Here is a 22,480-nt window from a genome sequence, read left to right as displayed (position 1 = left end):
CGGTGAAGCATAAATAGTGCAGCCTGTACACACAGATTAACATCAACCAGCGCCTGATGATTTTTACTCTACATATTTACATTCAGCTTCATGTTTACTGAATGGTGGAACGTTTTGCGTTAAGCTGCATGTCGTCCATCAGTCGTCCACCTCTGCTGTAGTCAGAGGTTTCATAAGAACCAATCTTCTGTATGGAGGAGCTCAGGTGTGAACTCACCTCACACTCTGAGTCACCGTTATGCACAAACACGTGTGCTGTTTGGCTCACAGGCATTTTTATATTACATAAACCAGAATTTGGGTTTATAAATGTCCAGATGATACTGTTAAAACCAGCTGGAAACTGATGATTTATTTTCTGAATAATTAAAATGCAAGGAACCATCTGCAAATCAAATCAACTTTTATCTGGATGGATTATCAGATTTACCTTTGTCTCCCCAAGGTAGCCAAAGGTAGCCAAAGGTAGCCAGGAGAAACTACCTTTAGAGCCAAACCTTTAGGGCCAGAACTCGCCGGCCCAAAAAAAACACTAAAATCAAGCAAATAAAGTCTTTCAATTTTTTCAGAGTATCTTCAGTCAGGGGCTTCTTCAGATTTGCTGTAATACAGACTGCTACAGCCGTCACTATGTAATTCTTTGAAGACTTTGAATTAATGAGTTACAACAACATTTAATTCCTCTTTGGGATCAATAAAATATTTCTGAATTTGAAGGAAAGTTTTTCATTGCTGCGAGATATGATTTTTTTCAGAGAAACACGGTAAAGTTTTTTTGATAAAGAAATATTTAACTCATCTTCAAAAAGATGAAAAAGTAATTTTTGTACTATTGTTATCTAACATTTTTTGTTTTGCATTTTTCTTTATGTTTTATTTTTCTTATAGTGTCTATCTTATTATTAATATCGCATCATTTTTTTGATTTTTAAATATTTTTTCTTTACTCTTTTTTCTCTATTTTTAAATTTTGTTTCTTTATTACTTATTTTTAACATTTATTTATTTTAGTTGGTTAAGATTTCAAACTTATTTCCTTGCTTTTCTTCTGGTGTTTAAAAATCGAAATTGTACCACATAGCGCCCCCTGCTGTTCATCTCAGTTACCCTTTTATCAACAAAATGATTTCTCAGGATATGGGAAAATTTCCACACATTTGACAAACTGTGATAATTTTTTTACTAACATAAAAGATAAAAAATATACATGTTTGAACTATAGCATCTAATTAGTGATGTATAATAAGATTTTTTTAAATTTATTTTATGTAATAAGTGGTGGGTTTTATGCAAACCCCCACCATGGAGTCATAATCCGGCTTATTAACTGGAGCCGTGACAGTAAAACAGAGAGCGATCTTCTCATCAGAGTTTGATGATTCCCAGTTTTCAGCTGCCGGCTCCGTGACGTGGAAACATAAGGACTCGGATGAGCTTATGTAACGGCTGATTGTTTGGCCTCGGAGAAGAGCTGTTAACTTTAAAATGGAAATCATCGCGAGGGCTTGAATTAGTGAAATCTGTGTAAATTCCACTCAGAGGGCTAATTAATCCCTCTCACTGTTCCCAACTCGCTCTGCTTCAGTGGGATCATCGGAGCCACCGGAGGGATCGACTTAAACATCACACGTTCATAAAACATCACCTCCATCTTAAAACTGCTCCTCCTGATTAATGATGATGGATGTTTGACAGCCACAAACGCTGATTCCTGATCAATCATTTTGTTGATTGTTGCTGTTAAAAGGGTGACTGAGATAAACAGCAGGGGGCACTGTGTGGTGCAATTTTGATTTTAAAACCCCAGAAAAAAAAACAAAGAAGAAAGTTTGACCTTTAAAGCAAAATAAATGATAATCAATTTTAAAACAAATAAAAACAAGCTCAATTTAACAAATATGGAAAAAGGAGTAAAGAGAATAAATATTTAAAAAGTAAAAAAAAAATACAATATTAATAATAAGCCACTACAAGAAATAATAAGAAAAAAGCAAAATGTAAAACAAAAGAAAAAAATTTAAAAATGTAGAAAAAATAAATAAAATCTAAATAATATAAGTCAGTTATATTCATTATTTATTAGTATAAAAAAATGAAAAATAGAATTAAAAATTAAAATAAAAGTGATATTATAGGTACAGAAAAAAAACAAAAAACAAATCACTCAAAAAGACAAAATACAGAAAAATAATGAAGAAATAAATGGGCATTAAGAAAAACACCCATTAAATATAAACAAATATAAGCAAAAATTATATAAAAACCTGATAACTACATAAAAGTATAATAATTAATGCTAATATTAGTATAACATATTATCAATAATAATAATACATTAAAAAAGGGAGAAAATATAACTTTTTTGACGACATGGCTGTGGGAAACAGAATAAGCTTCCTGTTATGTAGCTTTTTCCTTTTTTGTAACAAAGGCACTTCTGGCATTAAAATCCGTCCACAGGCATTTAGAATGTGTTGCATATATATTTTACATTTAAAACCAAAATATTCTGAAAATAGCATCAACCAGTCCTGTTTCCGGTGTAACAACATGGCGCATTTACTCGTTTAAGAGGATATTCTGACCTGTTTTTATTCTGGTGCAGCTTCATTTGAACTTCAGCTCCGTTTCTGCAGTTTGACTGCGCTCCTCCTGAAAACCAAGAGAAAGAGAGGAATCAAATAAGCAGAAAACAAGCAAACAAAGAGGCATGAGTGGAGCGTTATCTAAGCAGACAGACTGAACGCAGCGTTTCCACATGAGCGGCCGCCGCCATCGTTTCTGCATCAGCGGCTTCAAAGCGTGCAGCACGGCGCTGCCCACAGTGACCGTGATGGTGCTCGTATGCAAACAGGAGCCACATCAGGACCAAACTGTTGCTGATCCAGCTGCCATTAATGCAGCTGGAACAAGTGATTGGCTGTAACATGCTACATTCTGGTCCTCATTGGGTCTTTGAAATCATTATTTCTCTTTGAAAAATCATTTATATAAAATCACATTCTGGGTTTTCTTCACTCTGGAGTCATTTTGTGCAATTTGGTATAAGATTATGTCTCTCTCTGGGTAGATGTAGGTCACTGTACTCTGTTATCTCCTGCAGAGACACCACCTTTCAATATAAAGAGAAAGAAATTGGCTGAGTTGTTCTTGAATAACAGCTCAGATTCAATCAAATTGGATGTAAAAAAAAATATAAATTCAAAGCCTTTTTTGTCATCATATGACAAAATTAGAACAGCGCTTGTAATACTAAACTTAACTTGGATTAAAGTCTGTACTTTGACTAGACTGTTGTAACACACAAAATACGATTTGACCTAAATCATTCCCCTAGCTCTGGTTGTATGTTTAAGGTCAAAGGTGAACTACAGTGAGCCACAGCCTCAGGTCTTCTGCAGCCAACATGACTTTTCTGGATTTCTGCCAAAATATTCTTAAAAATATTTTACTATTATTTGTATTCATTAACAATTCTACACAAAAACAATCACATTTTCCATTTGTGTGGTGCTTAACTGACTTAAACGCTTCACATTCGCAGAGTGAATGAGTGAATGTCCGGTTAGCTGGTGCTTGTCTTTACCTGTTATTTTATTCACAGAGCTGAATAACAAAAAAAGCAAGTCACTTTCATTTTAACACAATATTATTAGCTTGTAGCTTCCTTTATTAAACAAAAGTTTAATAAAGATATCCTCACTAAACAGCGAAACCGCAGAAAAGCACAAAATGATCACTACACCGGAAGTAGCTAATTAGACAAACTTTTGTCGGAAATGACTTCATAAATATTGACGCAAAGTCAGCATGAAGATGTCTGTTGTTGTTGTTAATCGTGTAAAGCATTATTTGGGGATTTGTTCACGGTTTTCTGACCTTTTAAAAGCAGCTGAAAGCAAACCAACTCGGACAAGAGCAAAATGTTAGCGTCCGAAGGAACGGACGACGCACGCATCCTTTTACTGGTCCCCGGAACATAAAATGCACAACGAAAGTTCCGCCCCGAAATAAATGTTTACATAAATCTAAAATTATTACAATATTAATTACTATTGAAAATACATGATCCAAATGATGTAGTATCTTTCTTAATCCACATTATTTCCCAGATATTACATTAGATGGTGCATTTTAAACCGAAAGATAACTTTTAAACCTTTCCACATTTTTTTTTTGCTGATCTGGCAACTTTATCACACAAACTAAAATTTAAAGCTGATATTTTTTTTTACATTTTCTGGTTTTGGATTTATTGCATGTGTTACAATGCCTTCAGCACTTTAAAGTGTATAACAGCAAATTTGTACCCGTCAGCAACATAAATGACAAAATATTAAATGTATACTTGCATAATAACCCATATAAAGGTCACCTGCAGATGGCTGAGGTGAAAAGGCAAGTTATAAAACTCAGATATTTGACCTGATGTTAGTTTTCAGGCTACTAAAACACGCAGATTAAAGGATTAACACAAACATTATGTGATATTTTTCTCGTTGTCAACAAATCTCATGTTCAGAGCCTCTCAGCTTCATCTAAATCTACTCTATTCCTCGTGTTAATCTTTTTTTTTAATATATGATACCTTTAACAAAAATTGCTCAGTAATATTGTTGAAAATACTGCAGACATAAAAAAAAAACTATTTTCTGCAGTAGATCAGCTGATATTTTCTGATTTATTGGGAGTGAATGTTGCTGAAGAACAGAGAGTAAAGCAGGGCAGATTTGTGTAATAATACAGGACATTAAGAATCCTATGAGACATATTTTTCTGTGCTGATCGGCTTGTGTTGCTGTAGAAACGCATGAAGGGTGTTGCTGCATAAAATAAGTTTGTAAATAAGAGCGAAATTAATATTTTGGGTGAGAATCTGTAATGAGCATGATAAAAAAAAAAAAGGCTGTCGCTGTTTATCACCAACAGCAGAGCCAAAAAACAAAAGAACAACACAAGGGACCATAATTTAGGGACCATCTGCTCTCATAAAAAAGCTTTCATTCAGTATTAAAGTCACTGGTAAACCCATGATTCTAACAATGCTCTGCTGCAACAACGGTGCAGTTCATGGAGGGGTTACTGGAGCAGGTTGGAGGGATTGCAACACTAACTGGAAGACATCAGATGAAAACTTAAAAGACAAAATAAACAACAAAAGACACAATAGGTCAAAGTAAGGCAGAAAGAGACATGAGAAAGAGACATGAAAGATCCCATTGTCAAAAAAATCAGCAATCAAATGCTAAAATATCAAAACACTTTTAAGTTTTTTAACAAGATGTTTCCACATATTGAGGCAATTCTAGATTTTTGTTATTGCATTGTGACTTTTGACATGTAGCTTTTGTTTCTGTGTTGTGACTTCTGTTGTTCTTTGTGGCTTTTACGTTGTGGCTTTGCATTTATTGACCCTTCTGGGCCGCAGTACATACTGGACAGCACCTGATGATAACCCCAAACATGCAGCTGTTGTAACTTTGATGTGATTAAGATGTTGACACACTGTGAAAGGTGGAATCTGTGAGCGAGCCAAACCAGATGAAGGTGTGATATTTTTAAAACCAAACGCCGTTAGATCTGCTTGTTCCAATAGTTCTGACATATTAAAAGGAATTTAAATATTTTGGGGGGATTTTTCCTCCTCTTTTAATTTGTTTATGGATACTGTGGTACTTTTTCAGTTTTTACTGCCTGGGATGATGTGTAACCATAGCAACGAGGAAGTTGTTGACAAGCACAAGCAGCTGATCGACGTTTGTAAAGCTGACTTGTTATCCAGAATCTTTATCACTTATTGAATCAAACAATAAATCAGGAAACATTACTGTTGATTTAACCTGACAGATAAATCTGGGATAAAAAAACTTGTCAGTAATGGATTCCCTCACCTGAGTTTGTGAGCTATTTTAGGAGGCGAAAGAGGGAAAATCCTGATTTGTTATCCCCACGGCTGCGTCACATAACTCTGTTTTTATTTACATTTATTTTTATGTTTTTTCTCCCAGCTGATGGGTCACAGCAGCACGTTTTACTCCATGTGCCACAGGAGTCATGCATGAACACACAGATTTAATTACTCAGTAATAACGTTCAGCATGTCTCACCCCAGATATAAATAGATGCTGTGGGAGTGCGCGTGGACTGGAGCTGCTGATGCTGAGGTTGGTGTTCGCACGCCGCGGTCACATGCTCCCAGCGGCCAATCAGAGAGCTCCACTGAGTTTCACAACCGCTGATTGTGAAGAATTTTATTTTTTATTGAAAGACCAACGTGAAGAAATTTCTCAGTTCGTCTCAGTTTGACTGGCTGGAGAAGATCTGTAAAAGTTGATTTTCACATTTTGCTACAGTTTCTGGACTTTGACTGGGCCATTTTGACATATAATTAGCATAATGCTACCACCACCGTGTTTTTGGAGTCTTTTCAGAGCAGAACAATTTCTCACTCACACATTTTTGCTTTATCCCCTTGATAGCTTGATGAAAAACTGCAAACAGGACTTACTTTGTCTTTTCCTCAGCAGTTTTGTTGCCACTTTTAAAGAACAGATTTAGAGTAAACGACTGACAGCTGATCAGATTCTCCCACCTGAGCTGGGAATCTCTGTTGCTCCTCCATTATTGCAATTCAGTTCAAAAGTACTTTATTTATCCCAAAAGGGAAATTAAATGCCATTCAAAGTATCTTCAAAGAGTCGTTGTGGATGGTAATGTTGTGGGTAGCCATAATATTATTAGAATAAAGATGCAGTTTTACCAGAAAAAGCCTTAAAATTACAAGAAATAGTTATTTTAATGAGACAAAATGATTAATTTAATTTTTTTAATTTATTGTATAGTTCTCATGAAATTACTGTTATAGTCCATGATTGATATGGCAATTAATAAAAAGTAATGTTTAATATCATACATTAGCACAAATATCATAAAATTCCTTACAGATATTTCTAAATTAGCACCACAAAATCTGTGATTTTGATTACAAAGAAACCAAACACAAAATCCTGGATAACTGATCAGTGTGAAAAGATGTTCAATATTATTTAATTTTAAGAAACACGTATCGAATGCTGAAACAAACAGCTAGTTATTGATATTTTAACAGTTGGTTTTAGCGATACCTTCTAGCTCTATCGGCCCTTTAAGAACATTCAGATTTTTGATTTGGCCCAAAAAGAAAACTAGTTTGACATGCTTGTTTTACAGTGTAATAGCAATAATATTTAAATCAACATATTGAGCGATATGAAGTAGCATATCATCAAATCGTCCAGTGAAGGAAATCAGCATAAAGATGGAATATGATAAATTTAATGTAATTTAAAGGTAGATCTGTGTATTCTGGTGGTTTTGCTGCTTGAATAAATCAGAGGCCTTGACTCTGCAGGTAGCAGACCGTCTTCCCGACAGCTCATCACCATCACACTTCGCTCTCCGAGAGGACGCGGGTGTGAAGTCGTGGGCTGTGAGCAGCGCCGAATGTTCTCTCATTCATCTCTGACTGTTAAATAACCAGAATGAACTGGAGCAGAAAAGTTGTCACAACAGGGGAACATCTCTGCTCAGCCAACAGGAACATTTTACAAACCAAATGTGAGCTCGCGCTCACCTGCAACTGACTGTACGTTACGCACGAGCACGCCAACATGATGCAAGACGTTTTCCTTCCGCCATGAGGTGCAAAACGGGACAGCAGAACCAGCGCAGTGGAAACCAACACATTTTAGTCCAACGAAGAGCCACCATTTTATTTTTATTTAACCCCATTCTGTCTTGGACATTCCAGCAGTAAACCAACAATGTTTGAAAGTTTATGTCTTTTAAAAACCTGGTTTATTTTATATTACTGGTTATTGGTTCTATTCTTACTTCTATAGTTTTATTTTTGGTAGTTTATTATTATCAAAATTGAATCATTCTTTCCTTTTTTAGTAACTTTCTGAGTCTTTTGATTGAACTGTAAGGTTCAATTATTATTCATATATTGGAAAAACGTTTTGTTTATACAAACTTTTTGTCACATGGACCAAAATTGACAACTCAGAATTACTTGGCAGAAAAATAAGAACAATGAAACAATTTAAAATAAAATTCTAAGCATGCAGATATTAAAATAAAGTAGTTAGACATTTTGTCAGAGTGGTTGTGTAAATCAATGTATCCCCCACAATTAAAAACATTTTTGCACATTTGCTTTATTAAAAGAAAGCCATTCAAATTGTGTGTTTTGGGGAAAATATATATATTTTAAAAATGGATTGTTGTCACTTTTTGTACAAAACTGGACCAAATTCAAAATTGGTAATTTTACTTTTTAAAAATAATAATTTTTTGACCTGCCAATACTTTAAACTGAGTTTTTCCAGTCCCTGAAATTGTTTAATGGGTTTACCCACTGCGTGTAAAATATTCATTTTAACATCTTTTTATTTTCCTTGATAGTTTTGCTCACTGGGGAAAAGTTTGTGGAAAATAATTTTTCTAGATTCCTTGCAAACAGGTTTGAACACAACCAATAAGATAACTTAATGTCTATATTTTGTTTTAATGTTTAAACTAATACGATATGGGGACTTATAGCAGCAAAATGGCTGTAAAATATTCCTCATATTTGCTGAATTTATTGTAACTGTCAAAAGTTTCATTTATTAATTAGATGCTAGTAATAAATCCTGAAAATCCCAATAAGAAAAAGTGGAATATTTGGTTTTGTTTGGAAACTCTGAGCCTTATTGATGGATCATGTTCCAAGCTGAGCATTATATCCTTAAAAGCAGACGTTCTAAATCCCAGCAGGGCCGGCTACAGCCACCAGGATTTAGCCTGATCCAATTGGCTTCAGGAATCATTACACAGATATGACCAAAGTAAAAGGATCTGAACAGATTTTAGAAAGTGAATGCCGACGTTTTAAATCTGGATCCCTCAGAAAAGTATTCATAAATCCAATACTTTACAACCAGAAACTTACATTAATTATGCTGAAATTTGATGGGATAGATCAACATAAAAGTTGTGCAAATGAAAAACGGCAGCAAAACTTAATTTAAAACTAATAAAAACAATTTCTCTCCATCCAATCTGACTCAGGTTGAACTATTTAAGAAGAATGTGAAGCAATCTCAGTAAAACATGGTTTTACAAAGAATTGTACATGTAAATGTACAATTTACATGTACACTTTTCAGATTTTTTGTAAATCAAAAGAACTTTGCAATTACTTTGTGCTTTGCGTTACAAATACCTTGAAATTGGTGGTTATAAAATGACAAAAAGTGGAAAGGTTTGTATGACTCTCATCCTCTAACTATGAAACTGAGGGAAAAGTGACTGTAACAAACCCAGAAATGAACACAAAGGGAAAATAACAACAACCAAAATATGAAAGACTAACACTAAGACAGAAATCTAAACAAACAAGCAAAGAGTCAAACAAAAGAAAGAACTGAAAAAACTGAGCACTAAAGGAAAGACTGAAGTATGGAAAACCACTATGGACAAAAAAGTTAAAACATTTAAATGTTGAAACTAATGACAGAAAGAGACAAATGAAGGATGAGGATGAGGCATGTTTAAAACAACTCAGTGGTGCATTTCAGCGGGTTTGTTTTGTTTTTCATAGATTATCTAAAGCTGATCCCATACATATGATGTTATTTTTTCTAATGATTTGGCAAAGATATTTGTTTTTATAAAGACTACACTAAGTCTTTATAAGGCTAAAAGGTCTTAATGGTACAAATCTGAGTTTTGATGTGGATAAAAGGCCCAAAACACATGAAAATGTATTTGTTTTCCCAGATATCTGGCCACATGTGGACGGGTCAAAGTCCAAACCTGAGGCTAATTAAATTATTTATTGAAATTGTCAGTATGTCGTGACAATAAAGTATGAGATAATCCATGAATAAAACCGAGCACCTCTGTCTTCTGCCAGTACTCCCAGTGCTAACTAGACACAACCAATCAGAGCCAGGAGGCGGGTCTTAGCGCTGTCAATCAGGACTGTGTGCACGCTCTGCTGCAGTGCAGCTTCTCCCTGTCGGCTGAGCCTGTACGGAATGCTAAGGCTAGTTAGCACTAATTATGGTTTTCTTGCAACAGCAAGTTCTTTTCCCACCATTAGCACAGTTAGCAGCGCCTTCGCAAGGTTGATTGACAGCGCTGAGACCCTCCTCCTGGTGCTAATTGGTTGTTTGCAGTGCTTTTCTTCAGATGACAATAGCAGGTCAGGGAGGACTTGGAGGAGGCCGATTTTTTCACAGATTATGTTTTAACAAATATGTGAAAAATCTCTAAGAAAGCAAAAAAAAAATAGCATTTTCCCATGATGGGATGGTTATTCCTCCCTGCCAGTGAACTGAATGCATCCAGTTACTGTTGGGACTCAGTGTATCGTCGCTGTCATGTTTTATTTTTTATTTTCAGCTCATTAGCCTCGCTGCACGACTTCACGACGCTGCTGCAGAGCCGAAGTGACGGCTGCAAACGAGCCTCCAGCAAAACGCTTATCGTCCGAGTCAGAGGATGGGGGGGAGCGGGGTCAAGGTCGCGAAGGCCTGCGTGCAAACTCAGCTGTTTCAGGTGTTAGGAAGCCGTCGCCGTGGCAACAAGGGACAAGGTGGAAGCAGAATCAGAAAACGTGTCCTCCTCTGTGAGCTGACAGCCAAAAACAACAAAACAAAACAAAGCAAGAAGAGCCCTCCAGGTTAGCGCGATGTTTCACAGCCTCAGCAGTGAATCATCACATCCAACTGCTTCGTTCTGATTTTAATCAGCGTCAGTAACAGGAAGAACACGACTTCATCTCTGCAGCCTGCTCCCAACATGCAAACATGGAAAAAAAAACGCATGCTGTCTTCAGAAAACACCACTCTGCTTCATCTTTACGTCAGTTTAATGTGACCACTGGAGCATAAACACCAAAATGTCACAGCTCCAACATCTGAAAAAGGTCAGAGAGAGTGTGTGTGAGAGAAGCGCTCAGTTTCAGCCCAAATATTTAAGGAAGCGGATCGGTTCTGATCTGAGGGATTCTGACTCCCAGAGATCTGTTTATCAGGAACCACATATCAACTGGAGTCAACAGGAGTGGACAGTAGAGATCCTGCAGCTCCTCCTAGTGGACACAAAGTTAGGCAAAGTTAGGTACAGAGCAAGCTGCCAATTAAAACTACACTGCAAAAAATACATAATCTTACTATTTTTATCTAGTGTCTATGCGAGTGCACTTTAAAAAAGACAAAATTAACTTACAAGTAAGTTTTCAATAAGATGTGGAAGCTTGTTTTAAGTACCTCGTATAAAATATCTTATAAGTACAATAATCTGCCAGTGGAACTAGTTCTTTTAAGGAATTATTGATTTTTTTAAACTTCTATGTTAATTTTGAACATAGAAGCATTGCAATTAAACTAAACAGATTTTGCAATTTTAATAAAAGAAAGAAAAGAATTCAAAATTTTGTTTGAAAAGTTTTGAGTTTGTGGCATCCTGGTCATAGAGGGACCAATAATTGGATAATTGATTTAGGGATTTTAGGGTTTTCCCATCCAATTGAAACAAGAATTGCAACATTTGTTACATTTTCAGCTGGTGTGGTTCCCTTTCACATTGCATTGTCAAACAAACCAAACACTTTGAAAAAAGTGTTTCCTCCTCGCCTGTGGTGGCGCTGCAACAAGAACCACAGAAGGAAATGACACAAAAGCCTCTTCATCTTCCTACGTCACAAATGTAATCTAAAATGGAGTAGCATCAGATTTTAGCAGTTGTTTTTCTTTTGTCTTTAGCAAAAGACCACAAGCCATTTCTCATGCTAGCGTCAGGCTAGCACGTTTGTTTTGGTTGAATTTACCCAGACTGCCCTGCACTGTAGTAGACTTCCTGCTTTTGGAGTGGTCTCTGGTGTTCACATATACATTTGAACCAAACCAGAGTTCACTTCAGCTGAACCAAGACCAAGGTTTGAAGTTGGACCAGAATTTGCTGTTTCGGTCGGAATCAGAGTTTGATTACACATTCACACTTCCCCAAACAAACTGGAGTTGGATTAAAGAAGGAAGTGTGATGGCTGCCACTAGTTTATATTATAAACTAGCATAATTACTGCCTACCTGAGCTAGGAAGACGCAGAATGGACTATTGATGCCTTGATACGGTGATAAGTGAGCATCAGAGGAAAAAAGACGAGCCAACCTAGCACCTCCTGACCTTCTAGGAATTTCTCTACGGAGGGAAATCAACGAAGGAAAGTCCTCCTCTCCAGTGGATTTGGCTGCTGCATATGCTGCGATGGATTACACTGATCCAACTTAATGCCCACAGCGGCGCAATCATTCATAACTACAGGAGCTGCTGAGGGCTGAGGATGCTCCCTGGACCATCTGCCGCGGACGGGAGGATTAACTTGGAGGAAGATGGCGTTGAGGTGGGGGTGGAGCTGCATAAAGACCTGGTGAAACCTCACAGGTTACATCAATAAAGGGCCCTTCCTGTTACCAGCGTCTTGGAATTTGTTTGTATTTTGCTTCAAATTTGTGACAGAGACAAACTAGTTAATGATTCTGAAGAAAAGGGAAAGAGTTCAAATGTTTTACACATACAAATCTTAAAGGTGTGGTGTGCATTTGTATTCAGTCATCTTGTGCAATGAAACCAAAATTGCCCTTTCTTCTTCCCAAAACCGCTCAAACTGAGTGAGGTTGGAAGGAAGGAGTCACCAATATTCAACTTGTGCAGCAAATTCTGATTTGGGTTTATGTATGTACTTTGATTAGGACCTTTTCTCAAATCAGCCAAAATCGTAAAATCAAAAGGACTTGATGGCCAACAAAATGTTCATTTACCTGCTCATCACTAAACTACGTATTCAGCACTTTAACAAATAACATAGTTGGGAATTGTTAAGTCACATTCCATGGGAACTGCACCGTTACCAAGCAACCCTAGCCGAGTCCAGCTTGTTACCGAGCAACCCAAGCTGAGCTCCAGCACATTTGGTGAGATGTACAATGGCTGCTGGAAAAGACAAGTGCTTTATTGTTGACTTACCATTCAGAAACCACTTTCTGCATTCTGGTTGGTTGTGCAGGGGGCTCCACTTCTGCTTTTCAAAAATGCCTAAAACAGCTCATTCTGGAAGGAACTCAAAATAGGCAGAAATGAGCAGACTAAAAGTATCTAAGAATGATTTTGTGTAAATAAAATGTAATGAACATGTTTTGTGAGACCTGAAGGGGAAACTAAATCCTTGTGTTCCTCCGTGTTTCTTGTCTCTGCAGAGAGTCGAAGCCCTGCCCTCCGACCATCAGGGGAGTCGATCGGACCGCAGGAACAGAACCATCTGCTGCGCTTCCAGTCAGCATCAACAGTCCTGTTCTTGGAACTCTGTGCCTTCAACCAAAACTCATCCTGTGTTTTTGGGTTTTTACTTTTCCCTTGGAGCAGCTTTCGGATGATTTTTTCTTCCTGACGGATGAAGGAGGGCCTGGGAATCGAGCTGCTGTCTGTCTGTGGAAACGAAGAAAAAAGAAAAACAATCAAACACATCCAGGATTTTCATCTTTGGATCGTTTTAATGTGGGTTTTTTCTACAAATTGTGTCAGTGATTTACTTCCTATTGGAGGAAATCCCTCGCTGTGCAATATAAGTCCATATTTCTGTGAAGTTGTCATGTGGATGTAGAATCTGGACAAACATTTTGGTTTATTTTTGTAATAATGTTTTTCTGATTTCTATTTTTCTAAAACAATGTGAGACAGATGAAGGGGAAAAAAAGAACATTTTGAAGGAGAACGGATGCTTGGATGTGGTTTTTCCTCTGATATTCCCCTTTCCAAAGCCATCAGAGATGATGCATTCAGGGTCACACAGTCTGGGACGGACACATCAGCTCGTCTCAACTGGAGCTACTTTTTAGGTGATGTCTTCTGTAAATTCAGGCGCCTAAATCTGAAGTGTTTAGTATTCTCTACCTTTGTGTGGCCTGTTCTTCTTGCTGTCGTTTTGTACCTACATATCAATCAGGAAATGGGAAGTTAGAAAAAGGAACGAGAAAAGATGGAAAACACTCTGAGTTCTCAAACAGAGTCTAAAGTAAATGACAAAAAGCTTGAAGCTGAGTTTACACTGCATTTATTTTAATATTTCTTTTAGGTTTTTAACTAACTCACAAACTAACAAAAATATTTAAAAACATCCGTAGAAACATCTGCCTCCACATGTTATTACTTTCCTGGAACTTCCATGTTGCTTTCGTAAATCCTTAAAGTAATTTCCTGGAAGACGGTACTTTACAAAAACTTGAAGGTTACTTTCTTGAAACCCTAGATCTGCATTTCAGTAATTAACATGTTACCTTATGATTCTTTAATAACTTAAGTGTTTTTAAATTAGAAGATACTTTTCTTCTACTGTGCTTTCTAGTAATATTCAATTGCATTTCATCAAAAGCTACTATTCTAAAACCTGGGGGTTTCTGCCCTGAACTTGCAAGTTACTTTTCAGTAACATGTCATTTTCTGTAAGGTAACATGTAAGTTACAGGAAAATATCATGTAAGCAGCAGGTAAAAAACAAATAAATAGCCTCATTAAGCACATTTTGAGTCGCTGGACCATGCCCTTAAAGTTCTAGAAAGTTAAGAGAACATAACATGAAATCTTGGTTGTTCTCTTTAAGATACGGTAAAGTAATCAACATTCCCATGATAAATAACCTAAAAATCCCAATTAAAGTAGCCTGAAAGTGTCAGGAAAGTAATAAGTAAATTCTTGAAATCTGTAGAAAGCACCATTTAAGATTCAAGGAAATAAGCAGTGGTGGGCATTTAGCTTATTTGAAATTGTTTGGCAAATTTAGTTTCCTCTAAATTCTAAAGAGCTAATTTACTTGGTTGTTTTAGTGAACTTTCAGTTGAATAAACTGAATTGACATATGTCTTGATGTTTTGGTTATCGACTGTTAAGAATTCTCCAAGTAGTTAGACGTTTATATTCATGCTTTTATTTTGAAGTGAGTGAAGACTGTTTACACAACAGTTCCATTTCCTCTCCTCATGTTCTCCATCTGTGATGCGGTGCAGCAGTTGAGGTTTATTCTGTACCCAGAATGCACCATAAACACTTTAAAATCTACTGATGTCCTGCATGTTTTCTGACCGAAGTCCTACAGTCAAGTTAGCAACAACTATAAAATTTAAAACATGAGTGAAATATCTGCCCCAAAGAATCACTTTCAGAAGTGAAACCGGATAAGTAAGTGTGCAAAAACAAATTTGTCCCAACAGAGGGGGATAACATATGTCAACATATTAACATGGTTGAATTTAGCGCTAGCATTAGCTTCTGCTAAATACTATTGGTAGTGCTTCAACATTAGCAGAACTAATGTTTATGATTAGTGCTTTAGGTTTAGTGCCATATGCTTGTATGAACAAAAGTTCTTGTACTGGAGTGTTTTTTTTTTTCATTTTCTGCTTCAATAGTTATGCTAGCAGTTTACATTTTGATCAGATGCAGATTAACATGCAAAGACAGTGAAGGCGGGGCATGTAAAACATCTGTGCGAATAGCCCACCACTATGTGGGTCATGTTTCTGCTCATAATGGAACAATACTCGAACTTTATTCAGATAATCTGAAACACGTCTTCCACAGAATGGAAGAAAGGAAGCTTTTTAATCTATTACAACACAATGGAGAAAATGAGGTTTGATTCGCAGCTAACATTATTTTAAAAATCTAAGCAATTTTCATTAAAAGGGCTCTGTTTGAGAATTTCCTCCTGTTCTGTTACTTGTCTTCTGTTTTCTGCACTTATAACCTGTGCTCCATGTCTCCTTGATGCTGCTATCCATGTCCTGTGTAGATTGATGTTCAGCCTAAGTCCTGGCACAACATCCTCTGTTAGCGCTCCTGCTATGTTTTTACTGGATCCTTTGATTTGATCATGAAATCAAATCAATCGATCCATGGTAATTCTGGTTCAGTTTATGGCTCCAGTAAAGCAAATTCAGAGATGTATATTTATTTTTTGCGTAGTATTTTCGGTTTACAAGCAAAGATATCCCTTTGGCACAAAGTGTACATGGGCATTAAAATGTACAGTAATTTAGTAAACTGCTGTAGGACCTTAAGAATTATATGGATTATAAGCACGAACATCCATTAACTCAGGGGCCAATGTAATATTATTCTCAGTCAGGGCATAAGTTAGAAAAAAGCCAAATATATTCAAAACATTCAACATTTTATGTGCTATAAACAAACTTTCATCAACATCCAACTTTGAGGAGTTTTTATTATCTTGTTTTCTTAAGAATATGAAAAGATAGTTTAAAAGCCACCAATTGAGACTGATGCTAATGTGCAAAGGCAAAAACCTCCAAGGACTCGAGAGATCCTTGGAGGTCCTACAGAGATAACTCAGATTACAGAGATTCAGAAACAGGACAAACCAGAAGCCCTGTCCTCTAAAAGCTGGATCCTCTGTAGGCCCAGTCCTTCGCCATGTGGATATATACATGAGCTGCGTGCATATTTCAAGTAGAATATATTCAATCTATCACCACCTAAATCTGACTGTGACTGAAGTATGAGGTGCTCCACCAAACCGGTTCTTTCTTAGCACCAGTGGTTTTTAAGTTCCCACCTTGTCTGTCACTGTGGCATTGATTTAATACCAGCTTTCTAAAGACCGTTCACAAACAGAACACAAAACAGTGGCAATCAAAATGATGAAAAATCATGGACTGTTTCTCAATAACAATGAGGTATCTGGTGTTAAAAAACACAGTTAACTGAGTCACAACTCAGGAACTTCATCCTCCAAAACACTGACCCTTCAAGGGAATTGCCATCGAAAAGATTATTCCTTTCAACGATTAGTCCTCTCAACGAACAGGTCTATTTAGTGACAGGTTCTCCGCATCCAGGGTTTTAAGTCCAAGGTTTGGCAAAGGAGCCTAGGCTTTCAAAGGTCAAAGCCCAGAAAAAGATGTTACGTTTTAAAGATGATTTCTCCATAAGCCCGGCCCTCTAAAGGTTGGATCCCCCAAAGGGTCAGTCCATTGTCATGTGGCTTTATCTTTGAGCTGTATTGCCTTGACATAGAGAACATAAGTTACTATATATCACTGCCTAATTCATGCTGAGACCTGTGTATTTTAGGAAATTAGGGGGTTTCCACAAACTGCTACAACTGCTTTCCATTTGACAAATTCTTCAAAGGTCTTGCCCAAAAGATGATGCCTGCAAAAGCTGAGCCCTTCTAAAGACGAGTCCATCAAACATTGTGCCAAGAAAATAGCAGACTATCCAGTTCCACAGTACTATGAAGAAAATATCCCCTGAAGGCAGGCACTCAAAAAAATAGGTTTTTTGAAAGTTGATTCCTTAAAAGGTTTGGTTCAGGTATTTAACCTTCAAAAGACTAGTTCCTCAAAAGATGATTCCAGATCCTCTGAAAAAGGATTCTTTCAAAGACCCAATCCTTCAGATGACAGATCCTCCAACAGATAGGTTCCCAACCCAAAGATATTTCCAAAAGTTTGGAAGTTTTCTGAAGGATGGGTCTTTCTTTTTTAAGATGTCCTGTCTTTGGCAAGTCAGGGATACCATATATAGAAGGTAGTTGTCTCTATGCCAGGGAAAATTTGCTCTACACATAGAATATCCTAAGATGGCATTTTAATTGCATGATTAAACGTAAGAAAATCCAGACTGCATCAAGCATCAAAGAGGGCCACCAATCACATCGATGTGATAGTAACCTGTGTAATCTAGTAATATGGCTTTCAACCATCTGGATTATATTTGTGTCTGTCCGTGTACGTGTGTGTGTGGGTCAGTGTATGTGTACAAATAATTTGTGTTGAGATGGTGTATCTGAACGTGCCATCTGAACTCATAGGAATGTGCCAGGAAGGGCACATTACTGTCCCCCCTGGTGAGCTAGCCCCTAAGAGGTCAAGAGGGAGGGATGTCCACCAGTGACCATGGCTGGCCTGTCACATTCTCTGGAGCCATAGCCCACCCAGCAGGAGCCCACCACTATGGCTGTGATCCACACAAGGAAGTCCTCCCAGCCTCAATGGTACTGTCAGAGATCTCAGGCCACCCTACATCCCCACCCAACACCAAATCAGCATAGGACTGTCACATGGGCAGGATATGGAAAGGATGTCCAAGGTGCAATAAAATTGGGGTTGTGGCTGAGATGTGTGAGACTCCACTACTTGGTGACTTCAGAGTCTCCCCAATCGCAAAGCCCTGAGTGTCTGTAGTATACTAAAACTGAGTTCAAACATTGTAGAGAGGAAAGCACTCTACCAATGCTTTCAAGATCCATCTTCCCACAAAGATCCTTCTGAAGTGTGGTATTGAGAGAAGGTGCTGGTACGAGTCCCATTGGGAGATGGGTCCTTCAAAAGATATATCCTCTTACTGACACCCCCTCCATGAAATGAGTTATTAGAAGGACAAAAAGTCATAACCCTGTCCTGTGAATAACTGATCCAACAAACATTAAGCTCTGTGAGGGGTTGTGTGTCTGAAGACATTCGAGAGCTAATAGCCAGTTGTACGTTAAACTGGTGATTTGCTTTTGGTGCAAAAACTCCTTAGTGGGCTATGCTTTTATTTCATTGTTGATCGTTTGATCCCTGGCTCATCACCCAAATTTTTTAGTTTGGGTGATGTCCATCAACAGCTGTTGGAGAAATCTGCTTTACTGCACACATTTTTCTGTCGTCATACTAAAATAAACCTTAAGAGGTACAAACAGCAGAATCTGCTAACTTGGCTGCTTCAAAAGATATATTTTCAGTTTGTAGACTCACCTGCTCAGTGTAGATTTCCTTCTGCATGAACTTATGTGGATCCGTCCTCAACGTTCAGGTCCACCTGAAGACATTGTGTTCGGCCTTCAGTCATGTTTCATCTTCCTAGTGGAGTCGGCAAACTGCAGACCTCCAGGTACCTTCACTGACAACATCCCTCCTGAAAACAAAGCTGCCAAACTTCTCTGAAGAAGCCAAAAGTCTCTGTGTGTATCAGTGGTTTTACGTGTTTCACATCATCCTGTTAATGTTTCATTGTGTTTTTAACTGCAACAATCCTGTTTGTTACGTTGTTGGTCATATATGCAGAAGAGTTATCAAATAAACTGAAATAAACTCTTAAGACTCACTGAGAGTGAGCTTCTTTATTCCGCCACCAGATGGCGACAAAGATCACCTTTATTTAAAATCAGGCTCCAGAAGAAAATGTTTTAAAAGCGCTTTAACTCAGCATCTATAAGCAAAGAGAATCTTGTTGTGCTATTTGTGTCAGACTCATTCAGTTAAGTAAATATATTTTTTGTCTTTGAATAACTGATTAAACCCACCAAGTGACATGTTTCTGTTTTTCTGTAATGGGTTTGTTGATTTGGTTTTCTATAATACATCTCATGAAGCTGGTAAATAGAACAAATATAAAGTAAATAATCATATTTAGTAGTTGATGGACGCTGCAGTTTATTTCTTGGGTATAATGATCATGAAACATACAACTTGAATTTATTGCTTATTTTATTGTGCATTATGTAAAACCTTGACAGATGCAACAGTTTTTCAAAGTAAAATGGGATCATAAGATCAGACAAACTATGATTATTGTAAAGATTTCCAGAAAATATTTATGGGTTTAAACCCAAAATGATTAAAGAGCAAAGAGAAAATCAAAGGTGATTTCATGATGTCTGTCTGCGTCTGGTAGAAGTGGGCGAGTTTGTGATGTCACTCCTCAGACACTTTAGGTCCTTTCGCTGCAATGAGTCCATCTCCAATAAACTTAAGTTTTTTACCGAGCCAATCTTTACGGCAAAATTTGAAGGGACATTTTTTCTTGCCATTGCCACTCCTGGAAGAAGAACACATCCAGAATCAGTGTTATTCTCTGTACTAAAAAGTATATGCTAGGTAAATTCAAAGAAACTTTAATCAGAAGCAAGTTCCTTATGCCAGGTTATCTTCTAGTTGTGTGATTTAAGATAATCCTGATGAATCAACTCAATAAATCCTCTCCTATTTACAGAATCTACTAAAATGTATATGAAAATGACATAAATCATATCAGAAAACCAATCACAATCTGAGCAAAGAGAGAAAATACTCACAATGCCCTTCACCAATTACGTTTTGATTTATTCATTTGAATATTGCAAAGAGCTCCAGTTTCTAACTCAAGCAGGTCATGGTTAGAATCGGGATCAAAACATTCTCAGATATATATTAGGATGGTGTATTTTTTTTCCCCTTTCGTAAAGATTTATTGATACCCACACAGTTAAACATTGCAGCACAACATACAAGTTAATCATTTTTCTCAAAAAAAATTGTTTTTAAATAAAATTAAACTGAAAGAAGATAAGGACATTAAACCTTTCTGTATGTATTAGGGTGGTGAGTTACAGAAACGTAAAGATGCTTCACTGGCCTTTAGTAGTGATGAGCTAGATTCTGTTCTTTGATAATTCTAAATTTAAACTAATAAAGATCAAATGTTGAGTACCTCAAGGCACTGTTCTCGAATCACTCCAAAAATACAGATGTAGATGAAACACAACTGTTTATTTTTTGCCAACCTCATAACCAAAACTCAAAGGCAAATACCTTGGTGTAGAAATGAACTTAAAACTAAGTTTTAGGAGCAAATGTTTTGATTACAGTCATAAAAACCTCCATAACGTTGACATGACTCACCCGGGGGAGTTTGCAATATTTGGAGAACGGTGAGGAATCTCAGGGAAGTTCCTGTCGTCCTCCACGAGTTTGGATTCACTGCAGACAGAAAACATCATCAACAACAACAAAAGCCTGATCTCATCTGTCAGAGCAGCAGAACTCCAGAGATAAAGTGAGGCTGACTGAGGTTGAATCTCACCTTACGTCCCCAGGTGGACCAAAAATAGGACCAGAGGATGTAAAAGTAGCCATCATCATCATCATCATCATCATGATTAACAGCATCATGGTGGGAAGTAGAACGGCACTCTGATGCAGCTCCAACCAACTGAAGAGATTTATATTCCCTCTGGCTGATCTGAGGTCAGTTTTGTGTTGTTCATGTGTAACTCTTATAGGCAGGGCCGGAGCTTCAGGGGGGCCGGGGAGGGCGACACGCCCCCGGTCCGGGCCTAGAGGATAGGAAGGAGGATAGGACTTCAGGGATACAAGCCACTGTTGTGATTGACAAGAAGTGAAGAAAGCCAGCCCTCCTCTCCTGATGAGCACGGTGTATATAGGGGTTATATAGGTTAGGATTTGGGTTATTAGAGTTATTGTAGATTGTAATGGCTGTAGGCATATATCATACTGTCTGCTAGTATGAAAGATCTCTTGTAGCAGTCTGTAATACAATAAATCTGAGGAAGCCTCTAACTGAAGATACTCCGCCTTCCCAAGACAGTCTCATGAAGAGGATGTTCAGGGTTGTCCATAATTTTCTTGATCCTATGAAGAATCCTTCTTTGCATAATCATCGCCAGAGGTTCCACCGTCGTTCCGAGAACAGAACCAGCCTTCTTTATCAGGCTGTTGGGCTTTTTTGTACAGTACAAACTGTTCTGACTGAGAACAGCTTCTACTTTCTGATACTATGTATCTGAGGTTGGTTTTCAGTGTTTATACGCCACCAACATCCTGTTGAAACCAGTTAAAACCGGTTCTGTACGTGACAAATGGCGGCACCGCACTAGAGGGTACGCCAAAAAATTTATTTCTTATGCATTTTCTGAATTTACTAGTAATAACTGTTGCTATGTGCAAATGATCATCTCCAGAGGTTCCACCGTCATTCCGAGAACAGAACCAGCCTTCTTTATCAGGCTGTTGAGCCTCCCTGGCTCTGATGCTGCTGCCCCAACAGATGACAGCAGAACAGATGATGCTCTCAACAACCGACTTATAGAAGATCTGTAGCATCTTGCTGCAAATCTTGAAGGATCTTAGCTTCCTCAAGAAGTCTAGTCTGCTCTGTACCTTCTTATAGACGGCTTCATTGTTGCATGTCCAGTCCAGTCTGTTGTCCAGATGAACACTGAGGTATTTATATTCCTTAACCACCCAGATTTCTCCCATGATGGAAATTTGATTTAATCTAATCCTGTTCCTCCTGAAATTGACAATTATCTCTTTTGTTTAGTTCACATTTAAGATGAGACGATTGTTCCCACACCATGACACAAAGCGGTCCACCAGCTCTTTGTACTCAGCCTCTTGTCCATCTCTGATACACCCAACAACTGTAGAGTAATCTGAGTGTTTCTGAACATGATTTGGACTGTAAGTCTGATGTGTACAGAGTGAAAAGGAATGGTGAGAATACAGTCCCCTGTGGTGTTCCTGTGTTGCTGACCACCTGGTTAGACACAGAGTCCTTCTTCAGTATCACAGACTGTGGTCTGTATGTGAGGTAGTCAGGCGATTGTTGA

General features: G+C 37.6%; 1 protein-coding gene across 1 annotated transcript in view; it reads left to right on the top strand.

The window, feature by feature from the left end:
* LOC114161153 (potassium voltage-gated channel subfamily A member 1) overlaps positions 1-19,194 on the top strand; it is a 31,939-nt gene extending 12,745 nt beyond the window's left edge. Inside the window, exon 2 of the mRNA XM_028044290.1 lies at positions 13,287-19,194. The gene's annotated coding sequence lies outside the window, so the exon portion shown is untranslated. The remainder of the gene's footprint in view (positions 1-13,286) is intronic.
* The last annotated feature ends 3,286 nt before the right edge of the window (positions 19,195-22,480 follow it).

The sequence above is a fragment of the Xiphophorus couchianus genome, chromosome 17 (assembly GCF_001444195.1).
Source record: "Xiphophorus couchianus chromosome 17, X_couchianus-1.0, whole genome shotgun sequence".
NCBI classification, from domain to species: Eukaryota; Metazoa; Chordata; class Actinopteri; order Cyprinodontiformes; family Poeciliidae; genus Xiphophorus; species Xiphophorus couchianus.
The sequence above is the reverse complement of the archived record's forward strand: the minus strand, read 5'-3'. Positions and strand labels throughout refer to the sequence as shown.